The sequence below is a fragment of the Drosophila kikkawai genome, chromosome 3R (genome assembly GCF_030179895.1).
Source record: "Drosophila kikkawai strain 14028-0561.14 chromosome 3R, DkikHiC1v2, whole genome shotgun sequence".
Lineage (NCBI taxonomy): Eukaryota > Metazoa > Arthropoda > Insecta > Diptera > Drosophilidae > Drosophila > Drosophila kikkawai.
The window spans coordinates 731,515-740,404 of record NC_091731.1 but is presented as its reverse complement, the minus strand read 5'-3'; the positions used below and the strand labels follow the sequence as shown (position 1 = coordinate 740,404).

At 40.1% G+C, this 8,890-nt stretch overlaps 1 protein-coding gene across 3 annotated transcripts in view; it reads left to right on the top strand.

Annotated features, from left to right (window-relative positions):
* LOC138928989 (rabankyrin-5) overlaps nt 1–8,890 on the top strand; it is a 280,025-nt gene that overhangs the window by 24,324 nt on the left and 246,811 nt on the right. The window contains exon 1 of one of the 3 annotated variants that reach the window (XM_070287392.1): nt 2,698–2,715. The exons of the other annotated variants lie outside the window; for them this stretch is intronic. The gene's annotated coding sequence lies outside the window, so the exon portion shown is untranslated. Of the gene's footprint in view, nt 1–2,697; nt 2,716–8,890 lie in introns of those variants that run through there. 3 annotated transcript variants of the gene reach the window in all.

Sequence of the window (8,890 nt, the reverse complement as noted above, 5' to 3'; positions counted from 1 at the left end):
AGTACATTTTCATGGAATTTCAGGAGTTTCCTTAATTTTTTTTGGTCACACTAGCTCGGTAGCGAAATAAACAGCGATTCCGCTGTCTAATTTAGACAGCGGGTTTTTCTCATCAGAGTACTAGGCTTAACAGTGAAAATTTGGCCAACACTACCAAAATGTAAACAAACTTGGCGAGGAACAAATGAAATATTGAATTTAAAATGTGGCACCAAAGCTACAAGCATGCCCAAAATAGTTGTTGGCGTTTTTTATGTATATTCTTGCCCCAAAGTGTCCCCTATTGCTACTATTTAAGGGGGGATATACATGTAAACCAAAATTTTTTTGGGAAAATTTTTTTTTTGTTTAAAAAATAGTTTATTACTTAAAGAATATACTGTGTAAGTTTCATCATCAAATTCCAACTTTAAGTGCATCAAATCAAGTATGAACGCAAGGTATACAAGTGTAAACGTGGGCGCATCAAAAACTTTAAACGTCTTTTTCTCAGCTTTAAATTCTTGCATTTCTACCTATGCTATGGACACGATTCACAAAAAACTTCGTAACATATCGGAGTGATTAAAATTTTATTATGATCAGCATGAAATTATCTTCTATTTGAACCTAAATGGTTGTTATAAAACTGAGTATTACTATTTTTTAAGAGCGTGGGAAGTGAAAACTGATCACCTGAAAATGGCATTTTTTCCTTCAAATCAAAATTTAATTTTTTTGTCTTGATTTCTTTTTGGTTTTTTAGGTTCAAATAGAATATACAGGTGTAATGAATACAAAAAAATTTAGTTTACGGATTTTGGACAGGAATTACGAGCTCTATCGTGTCCATAGCACGGCAACTCAAAGCTCGAGGCGCTACGGCATATGTTCCATAAATCCGCCATTTTGTAAAATATTGTTTATAACTAATTTTTTTATCATCTCTGATTTTACTTTTAACTATATCCAAAGTTTCACGACGATTGCTTGACTATTTCTTATAAAAAAAAATTCACGAAAAATGGCCAAATTTTGACCGCTTATACTGTCTTCCCACACAGCGCATTTGTGAGGAACGTTTGGGATTTTTCACAAATGTGAAACTCGTGTTCCCACACAACATTAAAGAGCATTTAGCATCCGAACAGCTGATCGATCAGCTGTGGCTCATGAAAACGTAAACAAAGGCTGTCGAATTGGCAGTTGCAAATTTGAAATGGAGCATTTACCAACTATTTTGGCTGTTGTACAACAGCAAAATGCACAGATTGCGTCAGAATTTATTCGCACTAAATTTAATACGGTCTTCCCACACAGCGCATTTGTGAGGAACGTTTGGGATTTTTCACAAATGTGAAACTCGTGTTCCCACACAGCATTAAAGCGCATTTAGCATCCGAGCAGCTGATCGATCAGCTGTGAGCTCATGAAAACTTAAACAAAGGCTGTCGAATTGGCAGTTGCAAATTTGAAATGGAGCATTTACCAACTATTTTGGCTGTTGTACAACAGCAAAAGGCACAGATTGCGTCAGAATTTATCCGCAATAAATTTAAATGAATTAAATGACAAGGAATTTTAGTTTTTCTAATGATTTTTCTCTAACAAAGAGCAAATTCCCCGAAGAGTGTCTATAGGTGGTATAGGCATCCAAAATCTTTAAAATAAGGTAGAGATAGGCGGTTTATATTAAATAGTAACAATTGGGGACATATTGGGGCAAGAATATACAGAAAAAACGCCAACAACTATTTGGGCATGCTTGTAGCTTTGGCGCCACGTTTTAAATTCCATATCTCATTTGTTCCTCGCCAAGTTTGTTTACATTTTCGTGGTGAATGGTCAAATTTTCAGAGTTGCACCGAAGAACTATCGCCTAACTATCGCCAAACAAACCGTGGTTAGTTCAGCATTAAAATCTAATGCTGAACTAACGCCGGGCCATTTGGGAAAATTCGGAACGGCAAAACCTTATGGAGCATTTGTTCAACGGATGCTAAATGCGCTTTAACGCTGTGTGGGAAGACCCTATAAATGAATTAAATGACAAGGAATTTTAGTTTTTCTAATGATTTTTCTCTAACAAAGAGCAAATTCCCCGAAGAGTGTCTATAGGTGGTATAGGCATCCAAAATCTTTAAAATTAGGTAGGGGTAGGCGGTTTATATTAAATAGTAACAATTGGGGACATATTGGGGCAAGAATATACAGAAAAAACACCAACAACTATTTTGGTCATGCTTGTAGCTTTGGCGCCACGTTTTAAATTTCATATCTCATTTGTTCCTCACCAATTTGTTTACATTTTCGTGGTGAATGGTCAAATTAAGAAGAAGAATCAGAGTTGCACCGAAGAACTATCGCCTAACTATCGCCAAACAAACCGTGGTTAGATTTTAATGCTGAACTAACGCCGGGCCATTTGGGAAAATTCGGAACGGCAAAACCTTATGGAGCATTTGTTCAACGGATGCTAAATGCGCTTTAATGCTGTGTGGGAAGACCCTATTACATGTATATCCCCCCTTAATATGAAAGGGGTACATCTACTTTATTTTATAGATTCGGGAAGTCTATACCACCTATACACACTCATCGGGGGAATTTGCTCTTTGTTAGAGAAAAATCATTACAGAAACTCAAATTCCTCGTCATCTAAATAATTTTAAGTTAGTGCGGATAAAATCTGACGCAATCTGTGCTTTTGCTGATGTACAGCAGCCAAAATAGTTGGTAAATGCTCCATTCCAATTTTGCAAAAGCCAATTCGACAGCCTTTGTTTACGTTTTCTTGTGCCACAGCTGATCGATCAGCTGTTCGGATGCAGATACACTTAAACGCAGTTCCGTGGGAACACGAGTTTCGCATCTACGAAAAATCCCAACCGTTTCTCACAGATGCGCTGTGTGGGAAGACCGTATAACTGCCTATAAGGTTTTGCCGTTCCGAATTTTCTCAAATGGACCGCGGTTAGAACGCATTTAAATCTAACCACGGTTTGTTTCGCGATAGTTAGGCGATAGTTTTTCGGTGCAACTCCAATTCTTCTTCTTAATTTGACCATTCACCACGAAAATGTAAACTAACTTGGGGAGGAACAAATTTATTTAACAAGTTTTGATTTCATTAAGTCAATATATAATAATTCTTCATCCAAAGTGAACAGACGTGTTTTTTTCTTCGCTCCCGATTTGTGTAGAATTTTGCCTAAAAACCACCGGGGTTTATTAAGAATTCATATTTGGTGTTTTTTAATAGCTCCCGTTCACTTCTCGTGTGCATGCAACTTTTCTATTTGTGTTGTTTAATTCATTTTAAATTACATTTCAGTTTGGGCTGCTGCGGTTGCTTTGCATTCTTTTTGCATTCCCTTTTGTGCCTATTGCGTTTCTTGTTGTTTGCGTCGTCGAGACAGCTATAAACGGTTCTTAGTTCAGTGCTTAACTCTCGCTCTCCCAATTGTGTGCTCTCCTGCTCTTCCAGTGCCGCTGCTCTTAAACCCTTACGCCCTCTCTTAATTAAAAAAGTACAGGGGTAAGTCACTAAGATGTCTGCTAATTTGGTCTGCTTCGCTAAATCCTGTCACCTGTTGGCTGTGTGACCCCTGGGGGGTCCCAACTGTTGTCCTCTCAGAGCCCTAGTCCAAGTCCCTGCCAGGGTGTCAGGCCCGGACTACAGGCCGAAAGTGGTATGGTGGGTCAGTCTGCCTTGCCAAAACCCCTTATGGCAATTCCACCAACGAAACAGTTATTTGTTTCGCGGCTTTCCCCTGATCAGACATCGGAAGATGTCATAGATTTTATCCAAAGCATAGTAAAAGTCGATAGAGAAAAAATTAAGGTGGACTAATTTAAATTTTCTTATCCTAGGAACATTTCTTCTTTCAAGATAAATGTTCCTGACAGGCCTGTAGGAATTACTCTTCCTAGGCCAGATTTGCCCAATGCGCCTTCTACGTCTGTCAATTCCGTCCCAAAAAACTAACCAACTCCCTTGGTATTTCCTATCAGAATGCAAGGGGCTTACGCAGTAACCTTCCTAAATTGTATTCTGACAGTGTCACATTTGCTTCACAAGTTATTGTGTTCACAGAAACCTGGTTAAAGCCGGAGATTCTGAGCTCCGAAGTTTTTCCAGCTGCGTTCACAGTATACCGGCTAGATCGGCCTATCAGACGTGGGGGAGGTGTCTCTATAGCGGTCGACTCCACTCTCACGTCCGAATTAATAACTTTCGAGGAATTCAACGATGTTGAATTCCCTTGCGTGAAGCTATCTGTTAATGGTAGTTCCATTTTCGTTACATGTTCCTACATTCCTTCATTGTCGGAACTTCCTAATTATTGGAACCATCTTTCCGCTATTCAGTTGGTCTCCAAAAGACTTTCGGATAGGGACCATTTAGTAGTTCTTAGTGATTTTAACATCCCAGGGGCTATTTGGTCCCTAGATAATTCCACTAATACACTTCTTACTACAACACATCATGATTTTATTGCTGGCTTGTTTGACATTTCGCTGTCCCAAGTCAACCATGTACGAAATTCATTAGAGCGCTTGCTTGATCTTTGTTTTGTCTCTGATCCGGCAAGAGTTAGTTTAGCTAGGGTGGCGCCCCTGACGCAACCCGAAGATCCCTATCAACCTACTTTCGATGTGACTATCGACATGGGGACTGTTTCACGGAATTATTTATCAGCTCGGTCCACTTTTACCGTGCATAACGCGCAGTGCTACAATAATTATTTGACTCGTTGCAGATCCCGTTTTCTGAGGACCCAAAACAGTTTTATAATTTTGTTAAATCTAAGCGTAAACCCATTACTCATCCGTCCTCGCTCTCTTTTGATAATACAACAGCAGATAATGATCAGGCAATAGCCGGTATTTTTGCTCAGTTTTTTGAAACCACTTACTCTAACTTAATAGACCCAAATCAGGCTTATTCTTACATAATCCTCAAATCGAACCAAATCTTCAGTCCTACCTTAAACGAAAGCTCTCTTCTTATAGATCTTCATCGTGTTAAGCTAGTTTTTTACCAGGTCCCGACGGAATACCAGGCTGTGTGCTTAGGAAGTGTGCCGAAGCCCTGTGCAATCCCGTTCTTAAATTGTTTACCTTATCCTTAGAAACCTCCCACTTTCCCCTTATTTGGAAGGAATCATTCGTTATTCCTCTCCACAAAAAAGGTAGCAAATTGGATGCCAACAATTACAGAGGTATCTCTAAGTTGTCGGCAATCCCTAAACTGTTCGAAAATGTTATTACTCCTCATCTGCAGCACATGTGTAGGTCAATTATTTCTCCATGTCAACATGATTTTATTAGGCGAGGATCAGTTACAAACAATCTTTTGGAGCTCACTTTATTATAAAGGGCTACCGAAATAACTTTCAGACAGATGTAATTTATACTGATTTCAGTAAAGCTTTTGACTCTGTTAACCATTCTCTTCTTGTTCGGAAACTCGATTTAATGGGATTTCCGGTTGATCTTTTTAATTGGATCTCATGTTATCTAAATGGCAGGACGCAAAAGGTCCTTTTTTAAAATACACTATCTAATGTTCTTAGGGTTACATCTGGCATCCCGCAAGGGAGTCATTTGGGTCCCCTATTGTTTACTTTATTTACCAAACGGTGGTCGAAGGAATTCAATGACCCCAATGTTACAAAATCTTTGTATACTTCACTTGTTCGTCCTATCTTAGAATATGGATCCGGCGTTTGGAGCCCTCAGTATGGCGTCCATAGTAAACGCATAGAATCGGTTCAAAAGAACTTTTATCGCTTTACGCGGCTTAAACTGGGATGCAAACCAGAGGTTACCGTCTTATTCTAGTAGCCTCTTACTAATTAACTTACCCTCTTTATCTAATCGTAGAACCATGCTAGGTATTACATTCTTACATTACTTAATCCGTGGTGATGTGAAAAGTGCTGACTTGCTGGGTCAGCTTAATTTTCACGTACCAATAAAAAACACTAGATCCTTTTTACCATTAGTTTTGCCCCACTGTAGAACTTTCTTTGAAATGCATGAACTTTTTGATTTGCACACCATAACTTGTAATGTTGATAGCCTCCCAAAACTAAAAACTTTAATCTTAACCCATGCATGCAAGCAACCAATCCACCAGCACGCCAGTAGTAGTTGCTCGCATTCTTTTCGATTAATTTCCCTCGCGCCTACTAACTGCTAACATTAACAAGCACGTGCTTGGTGTCGCAAGTTCCACTTGATATGTATTGTACATAGTGCATCAACGTCTTGCAATAAAAAAAAAAATAATATTGAGCAATTGCTGCTCTAACTTTTTCAGCAGGCTGGCTAAAATCTGCACACATGTTGGTTCGATTGGGTTGTTCACGAAGGTCACTGGCAGCCAGTTGCCAATTATCATTAAGAGCGCTGTTGTGCTCACTTAAAATGTTATGCAAAATACAACAGGTTAGAACAATTGCATTATTGTTTTTGTAGTGGCTGTCAAGTCCCTTTCCAACAAATCGAAACCTGGCCTTTAAATGTCCAAAAGCATTTTCTACAACTCGCCTAGCTTTGGACAAATTGTAGTTTAATGTGCGCTCTTCTATGCTCGCGGTCGTCGAAAATGGGTATGGTTCCATCAGCGTTTGGGAAAATCGGAAAACTGAGTCTCCAATAAGTAGCTACGGAACTTGTACGGCACAGATTTCCTTTGATTTTTCCCGAGTTAATGTAGACGACCCCAATTCCCTTTCAAAGCTAGACTTTTGAAAAATAGTTGAGTCGTTGCAACGCCCTGCAGAGCCGATGTTTACATAGGTGAATCTGTACCTATAGTTAATATACAATTTAATACAATTAGCAGATTATAAAACATCTAAAGAGCAGGTAACTTGCCTGTAATCCACAAGAGCGAATAGTACTATTGAGTACCAACCTTTATAGTTCGGATGGTCGACTGCATCTGCTGACAATGGTTTTATTTCGATATGACAACCATCTAGAATATAGATATATATATATTTTATATATGTACGTGAACTGATTAATGAATTGATTGATTACCAATTGCTCCTAGACATTGGGGAAATCCAATTTGTTCAAAGCCCCTGACACACTCCTCAACTTTTTCGAGAGTTAAATAGTCAGGGGACATGAATTCACCGGCAAACTCGGCAATGACAGCCCGGCAAAATTTATAGAGTATTTTGCACAAAGTGTTTTGTGCAACACCGAATAGCCTTCCAATGGAACGATACTCCGAGGATGATCCCAAGGTGTACAAGGCGATAGCAATCCTCTTCTCCAAAGAAATTGCAGCTCGCCAGTTAGTATCCTTCTTTCGGAGAACTTCTAGGCGGTCCACCAAAAAGGAAAAGGTACGCTTCTCCATCCGAAAGCTTTCTTTACAGAACTCATCGTTGTTTTCCGGTACATCCTTCTCTCAAAATGTTCCGAATCGCTTCTATTTAATATGCAAATCATATTTAATCTGTATTTAATTAAATTTTGGTAGCTCCTACCACCATCCACACTCTTCGTGGAATTTGCTCTTTGGTAAGGTAAAGTTGAAGGAGATCTTTCAAGTCGTCGTCGTCATTTACATTTAGCGACATAAAAACCTGTCGCAATCTAAGATTTTGATGTTGTAGAACAGCCAAAATAGTTGGTAACTACTCCATTTTATTTTGCGACAGCCCATTCGACAGCCTTTGTTTACGTTTTCATGAGCCACAGCTGATCGATCTGCAGTTTGGATGCTCTTTAACGCAGCTCTGTGGGAAGACGAGTTTCACTTTTTTTTTTTAATCCCAACCGTTCCTCACAAATGTATAAATTTATATAATTGGCGATATTTAGGAGATAGTTTTTCAGTTATACTCTGATTTCTTCTTCTTAACAGTGAAAATTTGACCAACACTACGAAAATGAAAACAAACTTGGCGAGGAACAAGGTTATGTTAGACCGGACGGCCAATATCGCCCATAGCTATCCGGGGAAAGTGTTGGATGGACCTAGAGACTGTTTATGCGGGTTTCGAGATCCTTGAATATCAGGGTTTTTTTCGCAAAGGCAAGGAGTTCGCCTGGCTTCCTCCTGGTGGCATCTTCTAGCGATGCCAGAACTGGAGGCCTAGGTATCTCATTTTTGCCCTCTTTAGGGCCGGACATTTGCAAATGAGATGCTCAAAGGTTTCGATTGCCTCGGATTCATAACATTTCCGGCATTTGACGTTGTCGGTAATACCCAGCTTGACTGCATGTGCAGCAGACAGGCAGTGACCTGTAAGAATACCCACTAACATTCTGCAGTCCTTCCGTGGAAGATGCTGCACGTAGTGGGTGAGTTTCTCGTTGTGCTCTTTGCACATGATTTTTGATATTCTGCAGGTTGCGGTATGCCCGCTCCAACTTCTCCATCCATCTTGGAGCCGTCGGTGTATAACTTGAGGTATTGAGCATGGTCCAGGCCTGACTTCCAGTCATTTGGTCCCATAAATACTGTTGTGTTTAATCCGGGCATGTTCTGGGTATCATGTAGTTAGATGTACTGCTCATGTCTCGACCAATTGAACTGTGCCCGAAGCCTTGTAGCGACCAGTTTCCTGATGCAACCAGACGTTGTGCCGCCTTTCCTGCTGTCAGTTGCGCTTGGATATCTAGGGGATTTATACCGATTATGGTTTCGAGTGCTTTTGCGGGGGTTGGCCTCAGCGCCCCTAATATGCAGAGCAGTGCCTGCTGCTGGGTTCTCTCCATAAGCTTATTATACGTTTTCTTCTCCATGGATTGCCACCACACTAAAACTCCATGCAGCAGAATCGAACGCACCACCGATATGTAGACCCAATGCATTAGAGCGGGTGAGAGGCCCCATGTGCTGCTAAGCATCTTCTTGTATGCATATAGCGCTATGGTG